At 41.2% G+C, this 24,712-nt stretch overlaps 1 protein-coding gene across 1 annotated transcript in view; it reads left to right on the top strand.

Moving 5' to 3' along the window:
* The first annotated feature begins 4,277 nt into the window (after positions 1-4,277).
* LOC117539399 (alpha-1,3-mannosyl-glycoprotein 4-beta-N-acetylglucosaminyltransferase C-like) overlaps positions 4,278-24,712 on the top strand; it is a 46,583-nt gene continuing 26,148 nt past the window's right edge. Inside the window, exons 1-2 of the mRNA XM_034205565.1 lie at positions 4,278-4,443; positions 8,444-8,532. The gene's annotated coding sequence lies outside the window, so the exon portion shown is untranslated. The remainder of the gene's footprint in view (positions 4,444-8,443; positions 8,533-24,712) is intronic.

Genomic DNA, 24,712 nt, shown 5'->3' on the forward strand with positions numbered 1-24,712 from the left:
AGGTGTACAACGCAATTTCAACCAATTGGGTTAGAAGAAGAGAAATACAAATATGTCACATAAAAAAACAATAGCATCAAATTGATTATGTTCAAGATAATGAATACATCGTGCAGAAAATAACAGTTAGTAGCAAAATATGAATGCAAGAACATAATGTTGTTGACTAACCATGCACAGCAATATGAAGAAACAGAACACAAACCAGCAATACCAATGCACTTAAAATAATAAAACCATCGCTGTGACATCACTATGTAACACTTGCGCTTCCTAAAGGAAAGGAAAAACTCCAAAAAGCGGAATAGGGCCTCTTTATATGTAAGTCAGTCAAATATGACACACTTGTTAACCATGCAACAGTTATAAGAAACAAACGTCAAAATTACGATTTTAGCACATTGTTCATAAAACACTACTAAAAACATTAACTACATACTTATTGGACAAGTTACAGTAATAATATATAATTTTTAAAAACATATTGTGCAGTAGTTAGTTATAGCACTCATGTTTTTATTTCCAGGGCATTAAGGATTATGTTAAGCTCATCTGCCATTAAATATGCAATAAAGCACATAATAACATTCCCCTGGCAGTGTAACTTTAAAGTGTATGACTAATGACTAAAGGGCCATAAAGTGGTTTTGCACATTAACAACAAACTGCAGACGTCTTTCCATACCGTAGCTGCTTATTGATTTTGTATCAGTGCCAGGTAGACACAGGTTCCAGATCATTTCACAACACGATCATAATCAATAGCTGTGACTTAAGAAATGCTTCAGATACAGAATCCATATCAGGGGACATGTGTCAGAGCCTCCACATTTTTCTCTTTTAGCTTTGATTTTCTAACAGCCCATGAATGAAATGTGTTGCTGCAAATTACTCAAATATCCTTGAATGCATCACCAAGGACAGTTTTCAAAAAGGTTCTTAGAGGGCGGTAAATACATCCAAGGTATTCTACGGAAACCTTCAATAAACATAGTTGAATGTGGAACACCACCACCATGACATTTATTTTCATTGCTGCAACTTTGTGTGCTTTAATGCCAGATGAAACAATAACAAGACCAGCTTCCCCTGAGATTGGAAAAGTGTGTCCTCCATGTTTTATATACCAAAATAAACATGTTATGGATCAAAACCATGATCCTCTGCATGATGAACCCTCCCATCGCCTGCATGAATGGATATCAAAACTACAAAATGAAAATTATTTAATACTTTTAATTCCATATTAAACCGTGTAGCAAATCTCAACCATGTTAATTGTATTTTTTTCTTGGGGCCAATAAACAAACCAGCAGACAGAGAGTCCTCTAAAACCCATAAATAAAAACTAACAAGAAGGACGACAACATGAGTCGTGATTAACAGAAACACTGCAGCTCCCAATAAGAGCGGCGCAGATGTTCCTCTTTAATTTCGTGTTTGTTTCAAAGCGGACGCACTTGAATTAGGCTAATGCTTACTGGAGTATTGTAACAGCGGGGACTCTGTGTTAGTTTGTGGTGTTACACGGTGTGAGCTGAATGATTTAAGAGCTCTTACATTTTAAAACAGCCTCAGATACGCAAACACGACAACACCGATAGCTCTGCACGCCTTAAACTTGAGCACGTCTCTGGGTTTCATGCCTATTTAGAGTTAATTTCATATGAGGACATGGCGGCTTGGATCATCTACATTTTAAGGGGCTGGAAGGCTAATTATAATTGCAAATTGGTAACTTGACTCCTGGCCCTCGTTCGGCGCAGACCCAGTTTGAACTGATCATTAAAGGCTACATCCACTCAAAACTCACTCTCCTTTAATCCTCTCAGTGAAGACAATTTCGGGATTTTCAAACATGCGGCTCGTGCTGTGCTATATCATTTCACATCTTTATAAATTAATGTCAAATATAAATGCATTGGAATAAAATCCGCAGTTTCATTACGTTATGGAGATAAAAACATGATTAACACAATGGAAAGGGTTGAAGAGACTATAGGCTTTGTTTGCAGAGGTTAAATAAGTACTCGAACGAACAATCTGTTTATTTTCTGCCTCTAGAGGGCTCTCAAAAACAACAACATCAGGAGCGGAATTATCCGAAGAGGTGAACCTATCATCCACCACCCCGTTAGCAGGTGCCACTTGATTGACGTATCTTTGAGACATTCCTTGTCGCTCCCGACAATAATAGACTGACTTCAAGTGATGCTGCATATTTTCATGACATCACTCTGTCCGTCCCCTCAGTACGCACGGTGCTTGGGAAAAAAGCCATATCGTACTCTGCCCCCTCGACCTGGAACACACTTCAGCAGGAACTTAAGCTGACCAGTTTGATACCCATCACGGATTTTAAACTAATTTTAAAAAAGCTGGAGAAGTCATCTGTGGGTGTTTGCATCTGCTATATCTGACTGCTGTATATGGATTTCAATGACTACTTTTTTTTACGATGTTGTATTTTAGTGTTGCCTCTGTGTTTAGGCAAGGCAAGTTTATTTATATAGCACCTTTCAACACAAGGCAATTCAAGGTGCTTTACAAAAATGAAAGACATTCAGACAAAGGCATTTAAAAACAGTCATTAAAAAGAAAAAATACATGAATAAAAAGTCACAGTGCAGTTTAAGATATGTAGTTTAGTGTCCTGTCTGTCTGTAACTTTGTGTGGTAGTGTTACCACTGACAGGTCTCTCTTGAAAATGAGACCTTGTGTCTCAATGAGATTTTACACCTGTATAAATAAAGGCTAAATATGAAAATAATAATTATGCCAAAGTAACTACATACTGATACCGGTTAGTAAAAACCATGCTTTAATGCTTTGACAAGTCTGCAGACAGACGGCAGGCGAAAAACCTTTTAAAATGCGTGTTTCCTGAATGGAGATCGGATAGATCAGGCTAAACTAACGTTGTAGCTGCTCCGTCCAAACTCACAACAACATGATACAGACACAGATACAACAGCGACTGTATTCGTCATGACACAGACAGTCTGTGGTTTGTACTTGTTTAACTTTTGTCTAGTTTCTGAACAGATCTGAGGAGCTGTGACCTCTGAGTGCTAAGAGCTAACGGCTGCTGTATTGCTTTTCTGATTCAACGTCAGTGACGGCTGGCAATGCTGCACTTGCACTTGCATTCAGTGGATAAGCCACACAGTTAAAATGGCACTTTATGTTATCTGCTCACTGCAACATGTTATTTTTTTCTTTGTTGTTGTTGCTGTCAACAAAATAATGTACTAATTCACTCAAACAAATGGAAAATAAGCTACATACATTTATATTTAGGATTGTAATGAAGGAATGAATGAAACATAACATGATAGGTATGATGTAAATATATATATTTATCCTTTTTTACATGTTAGTTATGTTGTGTTCTTGGTTTAATCAAATTGGAAGTTGCACCAAATGATTTGCTGTAATTCAGATGCAATTGGCCGACATAAAAGGCCTCAAATTGGAAGTACTGTCTGGGCCGTCTTTTTCACTCAATTCTGTAATAGGTAGATCTCGCCTTTCACCAAGGCCGAGGTCGGGGATCTTGGGCTTAAAAAGGTTGGTGACCACTGTGCTAAAGGCTAACGTTAGCACAGCATGTTCAGTTAGTATAAAAGATCAACATCCTACTGTAAAAGATCTTAAAAAATTGTCAAATATTGGATAAAAAGTCTCTTCATGACCGAAAACAGCTGAAACGGACTGTTACCCTCATTAACACTAAAGATGTATCTATGTTTGAAATCTGGCAGTAGTGTGTCCTTGAATGCATCATCAAGAACAGTTTTCAGATATGTCTGGTTCTGGTTTCTTTCCTCTGCTTTTACAAGAAAAAAAGAGTTATGGACGTAACATGTAATTTGAGGATGCAATCTCGAACCTTGAGAAATACCGATATAATTGTTTCAATGCTATTTAATGAACGTATCTTATATCTCCTTTAAGATAAATCAAGGATATAATGGGCAATGAAAAGTGAGTTAAGCGGCTTAAAAACACTGAGACTCAGCAGAGTAATGGAGCTCTGTCTGCCCCCCTGTAATCCAGATGTTCGCTTTAATCAACAGTTTGATTGTTTCTCCAAGTTTCCGATGTGGAAGTGCTCTGAGTTTTATAGCTGATGCATTGCCTCTTTAAGTCAGGCAATCCAAATAGAGAAGAGAGACAGAGAGAGGAGGAGGAGGAGAGAGGCAAAGAGAGAGGTGAGAGCCAATAAGACACTCTGTTTGTGACACCTTGTGGTGGAGAGTGAGGGGGTGGCAGAGATGGAGAGAGAGGGGGGCACCAGTAGAGAGAGAGAGATCAAAGCAGAGGAAGAGGAGGATGAGAGATAGCAGCGCTGCAGAGAGCGAGCTCTGCGACGAGTGTTTACTCCACTTTCCCTGAGAGCCGGTTATGTTCCCTCTGCGTGACTCATGGAAGTGATTTAGGTGAGCAGAAAAACCCAGGTGTGTGTGTGTGTGTGTGTGTGTGTGTGTGTGTGTGTGTGTGTGTGTGTGTGTGTGTGTGTGTGTGTGTGTGTGTGTGTGTGTGTGTGTGTGTGTGTGTGTGTGTGTCTGCGCTGTGGGCAGGTAAGCTCCCTCTTCTTCTCTCTCTGGGTGTAAATCACTGTTTTATCTGCGAGGAGGAGCAAACAACTTCTGCAGAGTTTGGGTTGTGTTTAATTTTCCTCTCCTTACCTTAGCGCATCCCTTTAATGCACTTATCTCAACATTTGTATAGTCTTTGCTCGTGCGGGCTGTACGGTGGGACTGTGTAAAGTGTGAAAGTCGTGCTGCAGCCTCTCTGACATTGTGAGCCGCGTTAAGCGTCTCAGTATTGACAAAAGAGTAGCCGACGGCTGGATGAGGGAGAGGGAGAGGGACGAGTCAAATCTCCGCTTGAGGGACCAGGAGGGGAAATCAGCTGATAAAGATACCGATCTGTACCAGCAAAAAGATAATCCGGCATGAATAATTCTTGGCTGCTTGTCAGATTTAGAAACTGCTGAGGTAAAGCATCTGAAAAAAATCTCTTGTGCACAATCTCTTTTTCTTGGCATCCTTTCTGGTTCCTTTTTGGAGGCAGGTGATGTTTTATTTGTGTCTGAGCTGTCCTGAGTGACAGCCCAGCTTTATCACAGCGTTCATCATGACTCAAGCTGGTAAACTGCAGCTCAGTTTGTGACACAAATACCCCCCCCCCCCATCCCCGCAGCACTGTGGGAATAACCTGCCCTTCCTCTCACGGCTAGATTACAGTGAGTTACTGCTGTGTTTGTGTGGGGTTTGACCTATAATGGCACCTAATGGCATCATATGTTATTTCCAAGAGGACACTGTCAGACAGGACGCCGGCGCCCAGTCACATCCAGGTGTGATATGGGGAGTTGTTATTAATGTTAGCTCTCCTCATGACCCCCATCAAAACTACTACTGGCTGAGGTGCCGGACAAGAATGAATGGATCTGTTAAAATTAGATATTACATTTACTGTGGGCTGGATTTACCGTCAGAGAGCACTTCCATCACTCTCTCTGTAAAGGACGAGCCCAGAGGATATTTTGACTTGTGTTGGCTTTAAAAAAAGATTGAATGTGCAAAATATTCCTCAGTCTTCAACGTCCCTGTTGGAAATCCTTGTCATTGATTTGTCTGCTTCTCCCCACCTCTGTCTGGATTGGTACAAATCTAAAACGCTGAAATGAATCAATAGAGAGAAATGTATTTTACCTGGATGTACCTGTTTCATGAGCCATGTGGGGAGAGAAAACAACTCTGACTTGTTTTCCGATTTCTTTGCTCTGTGTGAGCTGTCTCGGATTGAAAACCCTTAATCACCTTCCTTTAAATTCGAGACATCATATTAAAGTTTCAGCGCCGTGGCTGGGTGAAATTGCTCACGCTGGAGAATCAATAAACAAGCAGAAACAATGAGAGGGGGAAGCTCTACAGCTAGTAAACACATTTAACAACGTGAGCCGCGGCAGGTAGGCTTACAAATCACTGTCTTTTATTAAAGTCAACACCATCCAGCATGCACAAAACTAACCTGGGGGAATGGAGATTTCCCACCATGAGGGGACAAAAACTCATGTTGATCGTGCCGTACTAAACCTGCTGTCGCTGTTTTCTCAATAGACTACAAAAGGTTGATGATTGTGCGTAAAATAAGCCGCATTACTCGCTTGAAATAAGGGTATGAAAGTCTCATGGGTGCAAAACCTGCAGTGCGACCTGGGATCTGTTTTGTGTCTACATCTCTCCCTGTCATTGGGTCTCTCCTGGACCCAATTACCAGATCGTTATTGGTACTTATTATGACTTTACTAAATAGGATTGGGTATAATTGGGATTAACGACCAATAAACATTAAAACGTTTTCTTGTCAATGACAGAAACAGAAGTGAATCAGAAACAGAAATGTTATCACAGTGGGACCCCAACTCCTTTCATAGCAGCACCGATTCCTTTGTCCTCATGTAACCTGAAAAATAAATCTGCACGAAAGAGCTTCTACTTAGTAACGTTTCCAGATTTTAAATTAGGTGCTTGGTGCCACATTTGCCATGCTCCTTTGTGTTTGCCATGAGATCTTCCCAGATAAATCACCATTGTTTTTGTTTCTGTCATTAACATTCCTGAGTATTTTACAATTCCCTACAGGAATGCACTTATGATCAGTCTCGTTTTTTTCGGACAAAAATGAACCTTAAACCCTTGAAGCTCGAATCTTCGCTTGAATCCTATAATCACAATATTGTCCAAAGCGATACTAAGTGAAAATAGACCCAGGAACTAAACCTCTGTCTTTATTGTCCCAGCATCCACCTCAACCAGCTCCCTACAGCCTCTGTTCTGTTAGATTGTATACAAACCTTTCCAGTAAACAACTCTCAGGCAGCAAATACAAGAGAGATAGAGCTGCAGACCAATTTCTGTCTTTTAGAAAACAAATCCCCCACTGCGTCAGGCCGTTGTGTCCTTGGGCAAGACACTTCACCCGGATTTGCTCCTGTGGGTAATGTCCACAGTACATGTATGATACTAATGTGTACTTGTAAAAGCGCCTCGATGACATTGAGGCGTGAAGATGGACGGTGTGGCGCAGTGCGCTGTGCAATGATCATCAGATCAAGGGGTGAAACCCGCCGCTGCTGCGTCTGTAAAGCCGTTGTGTCCTTGGGCAAGACACTTCACCTGAACTTGCTCCTGTGGGTATTGTCCACAGTACATGACCATTGCATGTATGATATGTGTAATGTGTATTTGTAAAGCGCTTTGAGCACCTGGAAAAGCGCTATAATAAATGTAAGGAATTATTATTATTATTAAATCATGCACTCGAGTGTTAGGATTCAGGACTGAGTTATTCCAGTATCAACAGATATACCTTCCATTTGGCGAAAAATCGATGTTTCTTATCACTAACGACAAGGTTGATTACAATTTGAAAAACTGCAAAAAGAGCCTAATAACTCAAGAAGATCTCCATCAACCCTGGAACAATAGAAAGTGTGTTTTCTTATTTATTTGGCCTTCAGAAGTCTGTCTCCCTCTCAGCTTCCCCACGAGGAGATAAAGTGTGAAATATTTGGAAGGTGGGTGGACTGCCTACATTTAAACAAGCAGGCAAAGTCTACACGGCCATCTGCTCGCACCAGAATATCTTTTTGAATCAAAGCTGCAGCTTCACAAGACTCTTTCTCGCTCTCACAATCTAGCATCTTGTTATCGGAGCGAACAGAAACACAGCATAACATGTGATATGTAAAAATACAAATCTAGGATACTTACTGTACTGTGTGTATATATTTTTCCTATGCAGTTTATTAAAATAAAATGTCAAGAGGAGGATTATATAGTGCTATTTAAAGTGTGTTACCCTCAAAATTATGTTTTGTATCCATGCTTTATTAAAAAACAATGATTGACAGCACCAAACTTAATCAAATCTAAAGTTGTATTCATGAAATGCTAATACACTTCATACAGAAACAGTGAAGCTACATAGTTTTGCGTTAAAAAGGCCAGAGTGCAATGAAGAAGAGTTAGAATGAATATATGTATTGGCCTGGCTTTCGGGTGGGCGGTGTGATTTTTCAGTATCTAAAATATAACAAATGATTGATGCAACAGTGATAAGGAACACTGCACAAGAACATTTGGTACAAACTTGAGTGCATAAATCTGCTTTCAGAAAGTAGACAACAGTTTCTGGAGATGGGCGATAATGAGGCACTTTTTCTCGTCAGTCTCACCACAGATGTTTGGGAGGTTTTTTTGGGGAGACAGCCCAACAGCTTTCTGTTTGGGAGTCTGAGTCTTAGCTCCGACTGAACATGCCCTCCTCCGTCTCGAGAGGCCAGACCGTGGGAGAAAATACATTACAGTCTTCTGAGTTGCAAAACAAAATGAGTCACCATTTATTGTTTATTTTTTTCCTTTTCAGGCCGACTCTTTTAGTCATTAAGGATCAATGCCAGTCCTCCGAGTGAAGAGAATAAACGCCGACAACAACCCGACTACTTCAGCAGGCAGGTAGGAGTTTAAGGCTCTTAAAATGGGCTGGAATAGGAGTGGAGAACCAGATCCAATTGTCTGATCCAAACATCAAACTCTGTAAACTGTATGCAAAAAGATATGAACTATGGTGATACTGGATGACAGCACTGCTGCTTCTAATATCTTGTTTTTTTCAAACTTAAAAAAGACATAATACAAATGACGGTATGTTTACACAATCACACTTAAATTCAGTCTCCTTTGGACAATATTAGGAAATGCATATTCATTAGTAATAATAATTATCGCATGAACATGAGCACTACACTCCAATGTCCACGTAACACCAAATAATCAACCATAGTATAACTGTATTTGTTAAAAAAATAAACGTTGCAATACAAAATGTATTCATTAATTAATAAATAATAATTATAAATAAACGGAAAAAAATACTATTTTTATTAAGGATTAAAAAATATGTAAAAAATAAATAAATACTTTCATAATAATGATAATGTTTTTATTAAAACAAATTAGAAAATTGATTTTTTTATTAAGGATTAAAACAATTATTTGAAACCTCATGGGCGCTAAAATAAAAGATTGCCGTGTATTTCAAACTCAATGCATTAGCGCCGCGGTTTGGGGTAAGGCAGGACCCAGATGCAGTTTAAGGAGAAGCGGGTTTCAAACATAAGCGAGCTTTAATTAATAAAAGCTGTTGACATGGCAAACAAGACAAAACCATCAATCCAAAACACGTGGCATGAGGACAAGGACAAAAACCAACCTGGAGCGTGACAAACATGGAGGGTGACAGGAAAAACAACGATCCGACAGAGCACAGGGGAAGACTAGACTAAGGCCCAATCCCAAACCACGCCCTACACCCTACCCCTACCCCTCCGTGAGGGAGTGAACTCCGTGGAGTGACATTCGCAGCTCAACATCCTGTCAGATGGAGGGAGTAAACACAGCCGCAAGCTTTGGGACGGCCTCCCTTCTCTCCGGCAGAAACAGGAAATGCCGTAACTGTAACAACGGTTTCAAATCAGCATCTCTTAGACAAAAAGTTTATATTAATAACTCAAATAAAACTCCAAACATCTTTCATTGTGTTACTTTTTTGTAAAGCTCTTTTAGTTTTAAACCTGATGTTTATAACTTCTTAGTTTTTTCAACGGTCTGTAAATATACACAACTTTATAACAAAATGCACACATTTACCTTTTTCTAGACTAAACACAGGTATGATCGTAAGTTAAAAACATATGAGGCTATCATGAGGTTGTTAACATCGCAGTTTATCAGTGGATGTTTGCTGGAACTACTTGTTAACAGCGTGTTTCCTGACGGACACACACAGCGTGACTCCGGTCAGGTAGAGACCGGTCTCCAGTCAGCATCGATGCAGACTCGCTGTTTGATGGCTTGATAACCCACTCCAACCAGGGGCGGACTGGGACTAAAATTCAGCCCTGGAAACTGACCCAGTCACATGAAATGTCAAATGTTAGAAATCCGCTGTTTATTATTTAAAGTTTTACGTCCGATTCGCTCCTTTTTCCCTCTCTGAACACAGCTCCAGTTTGGGCATCGGCCTGTCATCAGATTTCATTTTTAGTTGCTGCTGTAGCGGAAGTTTAGTAAAATTATTTTTGATGAAATACTCCAAATCTCCACCCTCCATAATTGCACTTGCTTCAGTTGCTTGCTACTTTTTAAGGGCGGTGATGACAGTTACAGTACGAACTGAAGTTGATGCGATTTGATTGGATTGTGAGGCATGACGTGAGCCTCATCTGATTGGCCAATCCCTCGATCTTTTTTCACCAAGGGCCTCCAGGAGAAAACGCCACTGAGTTCAAGGGATAATTCTCACCCACCTCTTGCCCTGCACTTGTATACGTGCCAGTTGAGCTGGTTCTTCCACCAGCTCAACTCTGTCCCTCATCATGAACGCAGGAGGCTGGCTGTATATCTGAACTCTGTCCCTCATCATGAACGCAGGAGGCTGGCTGTATATCTGAACTCTGTCCCTCATCATGAACGCAGGAGGCTGGCTGTATATCTGAACCCTGTCCCTCATCATGAACGCAGGAGGCTGGCTGTATATCTGAACTCTGTCCCTCATCATGAACGCAGGAGGCTGGCTGTATATCTGAACTCTGTCCCTCATCATGAACGCAGGAGGCTGGCTGTATATCTGAACTCTGTCCCTCATCATGAACGCAGGAGGCTGGCTGTATATCTGAACTCTGTCCCTCATCATGAACGCAGGAGGCTGGCTGTATATCTGAACTCTGTCCCTCATCATGAACGCAGGAGGCTGGCTGTATATCTGAACTCTGTCCCTCATCATGAACGCAGGAGGCTGGCTGTATATCTGAACTCGCTCCCTCATCATGAACGCAGGAGGCTGGCTGTATATCTGAACTCGCTCCCTCATCATTCTCTTCATCATCTTGCACTTGTTTTAAGCTGCTGCTGATAGTGCTCGTAGCAGCGCTGCTGCCAAAAAGGTCAGTCAATTTGCGACATGTATATGCTTCACCTGCGAGTGACTTCACCTTTTTTTCTCTTGCCTTCTCGGCCCACCTTTTTCCTTTTCGTTTTTTTTAATTTGTATCCATGTTTTTTCATTCTCCCTGTCTGCCGCGGCGTCTAATCCCTTCTCTTCGTGTGGCTGCCCGGTCTTCTTCGTGTGTGATTATTTGACAGATACTTGCCGCGATCACCCTCTGTCTGCCGTCAGCACAACTTAAATGATGACGTTAAACAATTTTTTTTAAAAGGGCCAGCCGTCAACGGCCCTTGGCAACCGGCCGTTCTGTGGTTCTCCAGATTCTACAGATGGCCAGTCCGCCCCTGACTCCAACCCACTCCCCCTCCACACTCGTTGGTTTGGAACAGCACTTAATGTGGCGGACCCTCCGCGCGAACGGAGGGGTAGTGTGTAGGTGTATGGCGTGGTTTGGGATTGGGCCTAAATACACAGAAGGGTAATGATCACAGGACAAGACACAGCTGGGCAGGGGAGGCAGAAACACAAGGGCAACAGGTGAACACAATCAGACACAGGACACAGGAAGGAAGACAAGACACAGGGAGAACAGAATTTCAAAATAAACCCATAACTTAATACACAAAACTCAAATCATGACACTATGTTATAAAACATTACACAATTGATATTAATAAAAGCTGCTTTACACTGCAAACCTGTACACCTACTTTTATTAACACAGAATATTGTTAGGAATCTATTATGACCGATCAGACCAATGAGCATAATATAAAGGCATTAGCATCAATACAATGTTATCATTCCCATCCCACATTGTTGTCAAATTAGTTGCACATTTTAACTGTAGGAACAAATGTGAGTCGTCGTCACCAGAACAACAGCAGCACCCTTTATCGGTCTGATTCATCATTTATTCAAATGTGACAGTTCTCACTTTTAATTGTGTGCATATCTGTGAACACTCTTTGTGTTGAAATGGGGATTTATGCAGCAGAGATTCAATCATTTATTCGACTGATTGTTCAAAACTCTGTCGGACTTTCCTATGCTGTATGATTCAGACACTAAATGGAGTACATGCTATTTAAATTAATAACAACAAGCTCAATTATTTCTTTACAAAGAGAGGTCACAGACAACTGTGTGCTCAACATTTAACAGTTTCTTGGAAAGGTAGACAAATTACTGTGGAGCGCAGAAAATGAATTATTCAGAAGAACTCTCTTTTCCATAAATTACTGTAACTTCAACAATTAAAAAGTTTTGAGAAGACCCTAAAGTACGTTTGCATTAAAGATTCATCCAAACCTCTGCTCCTGGATCAGAACAAAGTGAAGACTTCTTCATGATGAACATGTCTGGCTTTAGTTTGGACATCAGTTAACTTTATTTGATCCTTACAGGGGATAATAAGTTGTGCTGATGTGACTTTAACCCTCCTATTGTCTTCGTTTCCCCCCCCCCTTACTTTGGTGTTCGTGGTCAAATTTGACCGGTCCTGTTTTAACTGCTATTACATTAACACAAAAACCATTAATCATCACCAAATGTCCTTTAACACCCTTTCAAACTGTACATATTGTATCAGAGTACTGGTATACATGAAACACTGCAGTAAATATACAAAGAATAGACACTGAACGTGTGTGTGTGTGTGTGTGTGTGTGTGTGTGTGTGTGTGTGTGTGTGTGTGTGTGTGTGTGTGTGTGTGTGTGTGTGTGTGTGTGTGTGTGTGTGTGTGTGTGTGTGTGTGTGTGTGTGTGTGTGTGTGTGTGTGTGTGTGTGTGTGTGTGTGTGTGTGTGTGTGTGTGTGTGTGTGTGTGTGTGTGTGTCAGGTGTGATTCACATGGGGGCATTGGGCACATAAGGGGGGGAACACATATAGTGTGTGTGTGCCAGGTGTGTGTGTGTGTGTGTGTGCCAGGTGTGATTCACATGGGGGCATTGGTCACATAAGGGGGGGAACACATCTTGTGTGTGTGTGTGTGTGTGTGTGTGTGTGTGTGTGTGTGTGTGTGTGTGTGTGTGTGTGTGTGTGTGTGTGTGTGTGTGTGTGTGTGTGTGTGTGTGTGTGTGTGTGTGTGTGTGTGTGTGTGTGTGTGTGTGTGTTATCTGATCCGGATGGTTACTAATTCCTTTTCTTTATGGTGGGAACACCATGGGTGTTACAAAGTTGACTAAATCATCCAACATTCAATGAAAGTGTTGATCAGCAATTGTATATGTTCAAATGTCTACTGTGCAGGATATCATAAAGCCTTAATGCAATCGAATGTAAAACAAAAAAGTCATGATTGCTGAAAGTAGTAAATCGGTCAGATTTGACCCGAAGACAACAGGAGGGTTAAGCAAGACTCTGAACCTCTGCAAGCCTAAGTGTTAGATCTTGACATTTTAAGATTGACCGATTTACAAAAGCACATATTGGCAGAAGTGATAACAAAACAAGATTTTATTTACAACTACAATGAGCTCTTTTTGACCGTTCCATCTTTACTTGAACCAGACACTTATTTTTTGATTTATGTGATCAACTGGATTGTATAGATACTGGATGAAGACGAGCTACAACTTCTCAAATTAACGATTACTCATGTTTGGGGCCGAAAATGTCAGAAAATAGTGAAAAAGTCAGTTTAAGGTCCTAGAACTAAGTGATATCAACAACCACACTTGCTTACCACATAAACAACTTTTAATGGTTCATCAATTATCTGTTTCTTCTTGATTTATTTCCTGCATTTCAAAATCAACTTCTCAAATCTATTCCAACATCAAACTCCTCACGTGTCCACTCTTGGTTGGATATTCATTTTTAAAAACCACGATTTCAAACCCTGCGCCGACTTTGAGTGTTCTTTCAAGTAGAAGTGGAAGCATCAATTCAAAGGACAACATCTCCAACAATACGTCTGTTGTCTCCGCTAGACTTTTATTTTCCTCTTGCGTTTCGCAGACGTTTGATCTAGCTCCCTCCTAACTTTTGACAACTTAGAGGAGGGAAGCTTCCAGTCGTCCCACAAGGCTCAATTATCCCTCAGCCTGATAACAAGCCGGGGAGAGGAGATAGAGATGGTAGGATTCATAGAGATTGTCTGAGATTACCTGGCTGTGTTGGCAGGCGGAGCAAATAATCCTCTCCGTTTCTCCGCTCCATGCCAAAGAAATTAAATAAATGCTTCTGCTATGTAGCTCAATGTGCAGAGCAAGACATCTCTGACCATCCTGAGTCTGACGGGAGCTCTCATTATCCTGTAAATACACATCTGAAGACATGAAGCCCATTACAGCTCCCATCCAACAGTAAAGGTCGAGGTATCATCCTGCAGCCGGGTGAATCTCTGCAGCACATTTTTGTTGCATTTTTAATAACCATTGTTACATTTCCTCCATTTTTATCCATATTCTCTGTGGATTGTTTCACTTCACTGGAACATATTCATCTTTCATCATCTCTTTTCTGAAGTGCTGCAATAATCCTTCTCAAAGTTTTCAAATGTGTTGTTGCAAAAGATTTCTGCTCCAGGGACATTTGAACAATTTGTATGAAAAGAAAGGGAAGCGGGGGTTTAGAATAAAAGTAACAGCTGATTTGTTGGAGGAATAAGAGTCGGATGATGTAACCGTGTCATAATTAAGCTTGATTGTTGTCTTTTTGAATCCTAAATATAATACATGGTTGTTTTTTTGCAGACAAAATGGATATTGTCTCATTTTAGCAGTGCTGGAAAAATATTATTTAGGATTTATGATAGTTTTCCATTTCAGACAGAAAAGCTGAATCAATTGTGTTTTCAGAGAGTGCAAACACACAATGTGTTTCCCTCTTAGTTTTTATTCAGAGGACACCTAAACTTTGACAAGGCATGATTTGTGCTCCGAGGACATTTGAACAGTTTGTGTCAAAGGAAAAGAGGCAGAGCTGATTTGTTGGAGGATTAAGAGTCGGATGATGTAATTCTGTCATAACTTAGTATATTTTTTTATCTTATTTAATTCTTGTTATTATATTCTGCTCATTTTCAGGTTCATATTTGTATTTAGTGCATCTACTGTGACAAGCTCTTTATTTTTCTCATACTGCCTGTGCTGCAGCACCTCTTTTCACCCTCTGTCTGAAACCAGAGCTCTGATTGGTTAGCTGGCCGGCTCTGTTGTGATTGGTCAACCGCTTAGGCAGTGGCGGACTGGCCATCAGGACGAATCCCGATGGGCCGGTACTGAAGTGGGCTGGTCGGATAAATCACTAGCACCCCCCCCCCCCACCCCTCGAGAGTCCCAGGCTGATTTTTAGTCCCAGTCCGCCCCTGCGCTTAGATGTCCCGCCCCTTAGCCTATCACGTACAATATGTTGGAGCGCTAGTCAATAGAAGCACAAGTGTTACACAGTGATGTCATTATGTTAGGAGAGTAAACAAAGGTGTCCATTGGAGGCGTTTCAGGGGGAGAGAAACTCCCTCGGGAGGGAACCGTGGGATTTTAGCCTTTGAAGACCATTTACATGCACAGAAACCTTTATAATACACTACAGGAAGGGAAACCCCCAAAAAGCATACTAAGGCCTCTTGTTGTGTTGATACTTTTACTTGAGTAATATCTCCGAGTATTCCTTCGTCCTCTGCACCTTAACCTTGTTACAGCGTGAATCTGAAATCACTCTGCTGCAGCTTCTGATAAAAACAGTGGAAAGGAGGCCAATCATAAGAAACGCCTTCACCGCCCTCAACAAATCCTGGAACCCCGCTGGGCATCAGACAATGTCTTTATGTCCTCAGAGGGAAAAAGATCTCACACTGTACTCGCTATCATCTCTTAGTGAGCATGTCTGACACTGGCACAGATATAGCTAGGAACAGTGAAGCCAAAACAATCTGGTGTGGTTTGCAACCTAGTTTTATGGGTACAGTTGATATATTGTTGCGTGAAAGTGTTCTTTTAAAAAACAATATTTATGCTAAAACACATTTGACTGAGGAGAAACAGTAGAGTGGTTTAAGCTCTCTGATGTTTTATGCAGCACTATACAGGGTTGGGAGGGTAAACATTTATTCTGTTACGATTGCTAGTAACCGGAAAAAATGTTTTATCAGTAAGTAATCTGAGTATCAACATATAAAGGTAATGTAACCTGATTACTTTCCGTTATTTTTTAATTACCTCAATATAACGCAATGCAAATCAATACAAAATAAATGTTAATAACATGTGTTTTACTTAAAGGTGGGGTAGGTAAGTTTGAGAAACCGGCTCGAGATACACTTTTTGTTATATTCCATGGAATGCTCTTAACATCCCGATAGCAATGAATACATTAAGTGCTTTGACAAAAAATCCATAAAAAAATGTCATCCCTGGAAGCCGTGGCGCTGTAAAAAGCACGACCAATCATCTGAGCCGGCCCGGCTAAAGTAACTGGATGGCCTACCTGCCTGTCAGCCTTCCATCTGTGCACAAACTTATCTCGTGCCCTCATTGGTCATGTGCGCGTTCGTGTGTGTTGGAGGAGGGGCTCTGTAAGGAAGTAGCAGATTTCTTCCGGCTGTGTATTTTTAAATTCTAGCGCACTCGAGCTGGTTTCTCCAAAATTACCTACCCCACCTTTAAGTACATGACATGTTACTTGTTAGACGCTTTTATCCAAAGCGACTTACATACTCAATACTGTGGACAATCCCCACAGGAGCAATTTGGGGTGAAGTGTCTTGCCCAGGGACACAATGACATGCTGGGGTTTGAACCTGTGACCCCCTGATCCGAACACATACGCACAACCCACTGTGCCACACGCCTCCATTATATTATAAGAAACAGACCAATGTGACCTTAGGAAATAAGAAACCACAATATTTAGGATCAACATGTCTCCTCTGCTCAGAGATGTTATTAATAGTAACATCTGCCTTTCATTCAGCATATTCAGGCAGTAGCTTATACACCATCCCTGAAACACATGAGCACATACTACAATTTAAAACAAATCTGAGCTGACAGAAAATGCGCCGTTTTAGTTTGATACATATATTCAATACATTAACGTTTTTTTTTTGTATCCGGATTACTTTCTCCCGTTACATGTAATCCATTACTCCCGAAGCCTGGGTAAACATCATTTCTCCAAAACAGCGACTTTATCCGTTAACAGAGATGTCAAAAAGCTAAGCTGCTTAACAGACAGAAAACTCTGTTTGCACTTGACAGCACTAATCTGGTCCCAAAATAAATCTTCTTAAAATGTTTGGATATAATTGAAGAAAAAAAAGATAATCACAAGTTATTAAAGTGTCATAATTGATATTGCTGATCTTTGAATAAATGTTGAAGCGGTTCATTTCCATGGTGTGATCCTCCTCCACACTGAAGGTGAAACTTTTAGAGAAACGATGATATATGATAATATCAGATGTGAGAGGAGGTGAGTGTCCGTGTCTAATGATTCAAATCTCCGCTCTCACCTCTGATGGCTAAAGTAATTATGACAAAGTAATGCAGGGCTTGGAAAAGGATACCAACTTCAGAGAATCATCCACCTGAAGGAGTTAGAGATAATGAGCCGTGTAGCTTCTTAAAACTTAAGTGACTGTTGTTTTTTTACACACTTTAAGCAATTATCTTTATAGGTGTATACAAAAATAGTAATAGTTGTAATACATATTCTTTTTCGAGCACTTAAAGGATACTTTAAGCCACTGTACATGGTAAAAATTACGGTGGCTGACAGGTGCAAATGTACGGAGCCCCTAAAGGGACATGGAACAAAAAATAAGTAAAGAGAGAGAGAGAGAGAAAAAAAAAAAGTCGAGATAACGGGTTAGTTTCTCGTGAGCATGAGAAACTATCTCATGCTCACGAGAAACTAACCCGTTAACCCGGGTTTTTTTTTTGTTGAGAAAGTTACCGCTGCGCCAAGGAGGAAGTGGAGCACACAGGAGACAACCATTTCATTGCAGACTGTTGTTTACGTGGGGAAATGACGGTGCATACATTATTTGAGATATATTTTTAGCTCAGACTTAATTTTAAGGACATTTCGGCCAGGTGTGTGTGGTTAAAACGTAGCAGCCTGCGGTCACTCCAGGAGGCAGCGGGACGTGTAACTCAGACTCTGAGAAGAGCAGCACCAGCGCGCAAAGAGCTTTTACGCACAGCGCTGCTGCTGTGTTTACCTTAGAACAGCTAAAGAGTGACCGCAGGCTGCTACGTTTTAACCACACACACCTCTGCACACACACACACACACACACACACACACTTCTACACACATTGAACTGCCCAATTACTCCCCCTTTTATTAGTTTTATGAAGGAGATGTCCGGTCACCAGGGTGCATGATGTGAGTTCTCAGCCCCGCTCTGTGTGTGTGTGTGTGTGTGTGTGTGTGTGTGTGTGTGTGTGTGTCCCTTTAAACCAGCTGCGGCCAGCAAGTACTCTGAGAGTCGAACATTCATTCATAGATCAAAGCAGACTGGTTTACAGACTCTCCTGTTTTGCCAATCCGGTGCTTAAACAAATAGCTCTACACCCCTGGCCGAAATGTCCTTCAAATTGAGTCTGAGTTTGAAATATATCTCAAATAATGTATGCACCGTCATTTCCCCACGTAAACATAACAGTCTGCAATGAAATGGTTGTCTCCCTTGTGCTCCACTTCCTCCTTGGCGCACCGGTAACTTTCTCGAAAAAGTCAGGATAAGAGGATACTTTCTCGTGCACACGGATACTTTCTCGTGCGCACGAGATACTAACCCGTTATCCCGACTTTTATTCCGTACAAATGCGGCCCAAAACACTTTCATAAGGAATCGATGCAAATATAAAAACACAAATGTGCCAAAACACGAGCAAATTTAGAAACATCTTTTAACGTGACAAGACACGCGCAGCATTTAGAAAACATTCACTAACTTGACAAAACATGTGATACAATACTACTTAAACAACAAATAACAATAATTATAATAATGACAATCATCATAATCCTGATCTGATTTAAGTAAAGGTACTTAAATGCCCGCAAAATAATATTACAGTCCAGCGGCACCAACACAGTTTATCTAAATGAATACTGAGTATTAATATAACAGTAGATAATTAGCAGTGTGCCTCTTAATAGTTCAGTCATCTCTAAATGTGTCATCAATTTGCCTCCAGAAGGACATTCAGATGGGAGCTTATCAATCCTCCCTTTATATCTGCGACCTGCTGAACTGTGAAGAGCACACCAGTTAAACTCCCAGCATGCTCCATGCTTTCCGTACGATGGCGATTCAGATCAGGGATCATTTCTCTAATTAGTAGCGATATGCTCCTCTTCTTTGACACAAACTGAAGCCCGTCACTGATCTGATAAGCGTTTGACATTCAGAGCTCGGTTTTACCTTGCTTTGCAAATCCCAGAGGATTTCATCACAGACTGCTGCCCGCTTGCGTGAGCTCTCAAATTCAGTTTTTTTTTTTTTTTGTTTTGTTAGTTTCTACCCTGCAGTTGTTTCTGAGCTGCTGCCGTGCTGGTGCTGCTGTGGTTATGGCACAGTGCCATCATCCTTTTTGTTTTCCACTGGAATACTAAGCAGTGATTTCCGTAGTTGCTCTGAATGTTTTTGTGCAGTGGAGGCTGGAGGGTGTGTTGGGTAGCTTATACTGGAGCCACACGAGAACGGTAACGCAAACAAACCGAATTCAATATCAAAAAAGTCTTCCGTCCACACGCAATAGGCACCAGAAACGTGTCCGTTCACACAAGACCGCTCGAAAGCACTGGACACGCTGTAGTACATATGCCGGGCCTGTAAGTGGCGCTGTACTCCTGCCACAAAATACACCAAAAGCAGCGAAGAAGACTTCCCGTGCATGGTTGCCATGGTTGCCCTTCTGTTTATTCTCCGCTGTGGACGCTCTGGCTCTTTTTCACCCTCCCCGAGGCAAGCGTTTGCTCCTGCTGTAAATCTTTCCGGTAGTCCACCAGCAGATGTAAAACACCCACCTCTCCGCCTCTTCCAAGGGACGAGGAGACCGTGCGGCAGAGTTTCCGTTACAATTTTTTTCCGCCGGTCAACATGTCCGTTAAAATTTCAATCTTCCGGATTAAAATTAGAAAAGTGCGAGGTCTTCTTTGCTATATAATAATAAAAAACGGAGCCTCTCTTTTCCTCCCCCTCTTCTGACAGCCCAGCAGCTGATCTCTGAGCAGGAGAGGTGGGGAGAGGTGGGGCTATTGCGTCATCGTTATCAGGAAATGATCGTATAGGGCGTAGACACGGAGCCGTTTGGCCCCCCAGAGCGTTGCGTCCCCAGATCTACCCACCTTGGGACCCGTTATCTGCGTTTCCCTGTCGGCCTCGTGTGGCCGAACCGTCTATATGATAGAGAACTGTAGCGGATACGACCGTTACCGTTCTCGTGTGGCTGCAGCCTTAGCTTGTAGGGACTTGGCTAGGGAACTTACTGTAGATCTTTGTCACCTAAGTCCTAGAATGGACCAAATGGTGTTCAATGCAGGGTTCGTACGGGTGCTTGAAATCCTTGAAAATGCTTGAAATTTGACGTGGTGTTTTCAAGGTTGGGAAAGTGCTTGAATTTTGGGAATGGTGCTTGAAATTGAGATAAAGTGCTTGAAAATGTAAATGCTTTACTTTTACAATAAATTGCTGTCTGACTGAATAGTTCGCTTTTTAGATTAAAAGAAAAGAATTGCTTCGCTTCTAAATAAAACAGCTCTGCTCCGGCCTTCCCGCGATATGCGCGAGACCTGCAAGTGTTTGTGTTACGTGTGACCTAGGCATTCTGATGAGAGTGATAGATGACTGTGTGCCAGGAGGTTGCTGTTTCAACGAGCGTTGGCTAGCAGAAGACAAATACAAGCCATGGCTAAGACGAGGGTCAAGCCCACGAGTAGCCTCCTGCAAAGTTTGCAACATAACGATGGGAGAGTCTGCGCTGACGAGCCACATGAAAGGTACGCCGTCGTAGAGCATTTTAGATTAGGCTAACGTTGCATGTTACGTTTACGAGCTGAATAGCGAACTCGATTGAGGGATAATAATAATTGCAGGGGACAATCATTTCAGAGGAGCGTACCTATGTTAATATGTGCGTTACAGTCGGCATCCTGTGGTGTTCAGAGGATGAAGCACTCACTTGTAATTCAACCCAGTCTCCCGGCATTTCGTGTTATAGTCACGAAATATAATCTATTGATTCGACACAGAGCGATTTTGAAAGCAATGTATTTCTACTGGTAGTATGTTTCGTGCCTAAACCAAATGTGACTTGCTCTTTCGAAATCAGTAACATTGACCCGAAGACACATTTTCGTTTGTATTACTGGTCTGGGGGAAGCTCGCGAGTGTGTGTATTTTTGCGTTTGTGTACCGGGGAAACACTTACAAGAAACACCGGCTGTTGTTATGCTTGCTGTGACGTTACATTAGTCCGTTCTCTGCTTGTAATTATGCCGAAGCTTCAAAGTTGTATTTATCATCTGAATTTGCCGAAACAAGTTTAATATTCTGAAAGCCAATACTTTGTTTATTTGAAAACAGATTAAAACAAACTTATATAAAATTGAAGTATTATACAAGTAAAACTACATTTTGCTTTAATCCCATGTAATTGTAGAATGAACACAGTCTTCCTTTGCAGATGTATAAGTCAGGTGTCTTGAGTAGCATTACCTACAAATCATTGTACACATTTGTAAATATTATTTTCCACTTGTTACCATTGTGAGTCTATTTTTATGCAGCTCTGCGTGATTTTGTGGCTACAATTCAGACTAATACACTACCAGAGGTGGAATAAGTACTCAGATATTGTACTTGAATAAAAGTAGAAGTACTCAGATCTTGTACTTGAGTAAAAGTAGAAGTACTCAGATCTTGTAGTGAAATTATAAGTACTCAGATCTTGTACTTGAGTAAAAGTAGAAGTACCAGAGTGTAGGAATACTCTGTTACAGTCAAAGTCCTGCATTAAAAATGTTCCTCAGGTAAAAGTAGAAAAGTATTATCATCAAAATATAGTTAGAGTAGCGACAGTAAAAGTAGTCGTTGTGCAGATTGGTCCATTTCAGAATTCTGCCGTCTTCAGAAGTTTCATTTGGCCTTCAGGACTTGACAGCGTTGTCCTTCTGAGGATTCAATCTGTGTTTGCTCACAGCTCTGCTTTCTGGAAACTGCACACAGCGTTTTGCTTAGCAACCTGAACGTTATTCACCAGAGAAACGAGGGAGGAAGAAGGTCAAAGGTGAAGCTTTCTGTGGATTGAGTGCAGATTTAAAATGTCCTGCCACCTGACACTTCGTTTTTTTGGCAAACAGTTGTATCTGTGAGTAGGTGGAACAATTTGCATTATTTATCTCCACTTTGTGATTCAAACAGGAGCATTTTTTGAGTGTTTAAGTGTGACAGAAAGCTTCGTACAAGCAGCTTTTGAAAGAAAAACAGACGTCTTTTATTCGTCCAGTAGTGGAAAAGTGCAAATAAAATATGTAGGCCCACATATTAAATAAAGAGACAACATGAAGCAAGTAAAACATTCAAATAAGCACACAGCGATGGGAAAATAAGTAGCAGCATTAAAGTCGCCAGTAAAAAACAATAATGGACACACAAACTGAAAGATTGACAATAAAGTTGACTTAATAGGTAGTAAAAAGTATAAATTGCATTGTATATATGCATAGTTTTCTGACCAGTGCATTGCAAAACTAAACTCAACAAAAACAGATAAAATACTTTATTCCTGGGCCGCCATTCTGCTCAGTTGGTAGAGCTGGCAGGCCGTGAACTGGGATGCAGAGGACCTGGTTTCTAAATGTGCCCGGGACCATTCCCTCCATCTCCTGCTGTCAACACGGTCACTTCCATAAAGGCACTTGTTGCCCAAAAATACTCACAGAGATATTGCAGCAGCAGACCGTTTAGCTGGAACACTTGATGTAGCGGCAAAAACTCCCTATGAGTTCTGCCGCTGAGTCATTTATAGTCCATGGTGTTTGATGAAGACGACAAACAAACAATATACAACTCCAGACCACACGGTCAACAGAAAGTATCAGAGCAAATCACGTCGTATCCCCAAAGCCGGCATCCAACAGGTGACCTAAATACCAATAAACTACACCCACGTGACCATTGCCGGAAGTGATAAACAATAAGAATTAAACGTGATGCAAACAGAAATGAAGATAATAATAGAAATAATAAGTAATGGCAAAACAGGCATTTTGGCTCCTACACTTGATATAATTAAGCAATAGCTCACGACAGGCCGTGGTATATGGTCATTATATCACAGTTAAGGGGCATGGTTCAGCCCGATGCACCACGCCGAGGTACGAGGTTACTTGTACTAGGTTTAGTTTGTTCTAGGCTGTTGCTTGGTGTGGCGAAAATATTGCTCCACTTTCTCCGGTCCGCGAGATTCGGCTTCCAGTAGCTCTGGAAAGAGCTTTCGCAACCTGTGACCACTAACGGTCATAATTTCTCTGCTTTGTTTCAAGACCCGCATCAGAAAGCTTTTGAATGGTGGTACTTTTCCAGTTGGTCTACCTGCTCTTCTCGTAGCTCTGCATGTCGTTTAGGTGCATTTTTTTCTGGAGATAGGCACTGCTCAATCCACTCCTCCATAGTAAGACCCCCCCGGAGATCGAAGTTAACCTTAAATGTTTCCATCGTAAGCTTTGTAAGTTAGTTAGTTTCGTAACGGACGTAATGTAACAGCTGTAACGGTTGTAGCTTTACTCAGACGCGGAGGGATACATGACTTGTGAAAAGTAACTACAATTCTACCCGTGATATACGCTCATTATATAACGGCTAAGAACCAATCAGATTACTTGATTTGACTTGTCCGTTTAAAAAAGTATAATAAATTACAATTCCTGACGGTTTACATGATCGAGCTATTTAATGCGTAGTATTATGCAAAAATATTTCCGTCCAAAATGGAAACAAGACGTTTTGAATTCTGAGAGGAAACTCAAGTAAAGTTAAAGCACCTCACATTTGCACCTAAACAAAACAATTTGTGAGTACATTTATTTCAAGCTCTTAGGCATAAGACAGAAGTAAAGGGAAGAGTATATTGAATGTTAAATTGGCAGGAACTGCAGGTTTGGTAATTGCTCAGTTTTTTTACATTTGTTCGACATCTGGTGTGTGAGGTGTTGTGCAGGAAGAGCTGTAGAAGGTTTCCCAGCAGGCGCTCAGACAGGCTGCAGCTCCTCCAGTATTGATAAGGCGAACCCGTCTCCTCTTTCCAAACGTCCCCACCTTTTCCTGACAGAAACCTTTTGATCATTGTGAAAGGCGGCAACAAAAAGCATCTGAGTTTTATTTTCACAGAGTCTCTGCAGCTCCAATTCTTGGAGGAACTTGTGAAACATAAGAAACTCCCGTCAGACTTTAAAGACGTAATGTTAGGAATTGTTCTGTAAAATGATTCTCCTCTCTGTTGATGGGGATCTAGTTTGCTTTAAGCCAAGGCCCCCGGAGAGCAAAACAAAGAACACCATTCAAATCAAGTTTTATTTATACAGTACTTAGGTAACACAAAGTGCTTGACAAGCTAAAAGGAAAAGTATAAAACCAAAATAAAAACAATACTTCCCCACCCTTCCCTGGTAATACATTACATTACATTTAGTTTAGCTTTTATCCAAAGCGACTTACAATAAGTGCGTTCGAC

This window comes from Gymnodraco acuticeps, unplaced genomic scaffold (assembly GCF_902827175.1).
Source record: "Gymnodraco acuticeps unplaced genomic scaffold, fGymAcu1.1, whole genome shotgun sequence".
Lineage (NCBI taxonomy): Eukaryota > Metazoa > Chordata > Actinopteri > Perciformes > Bathydraconidae > Gymnodraco > Gymnodraco acuticeps.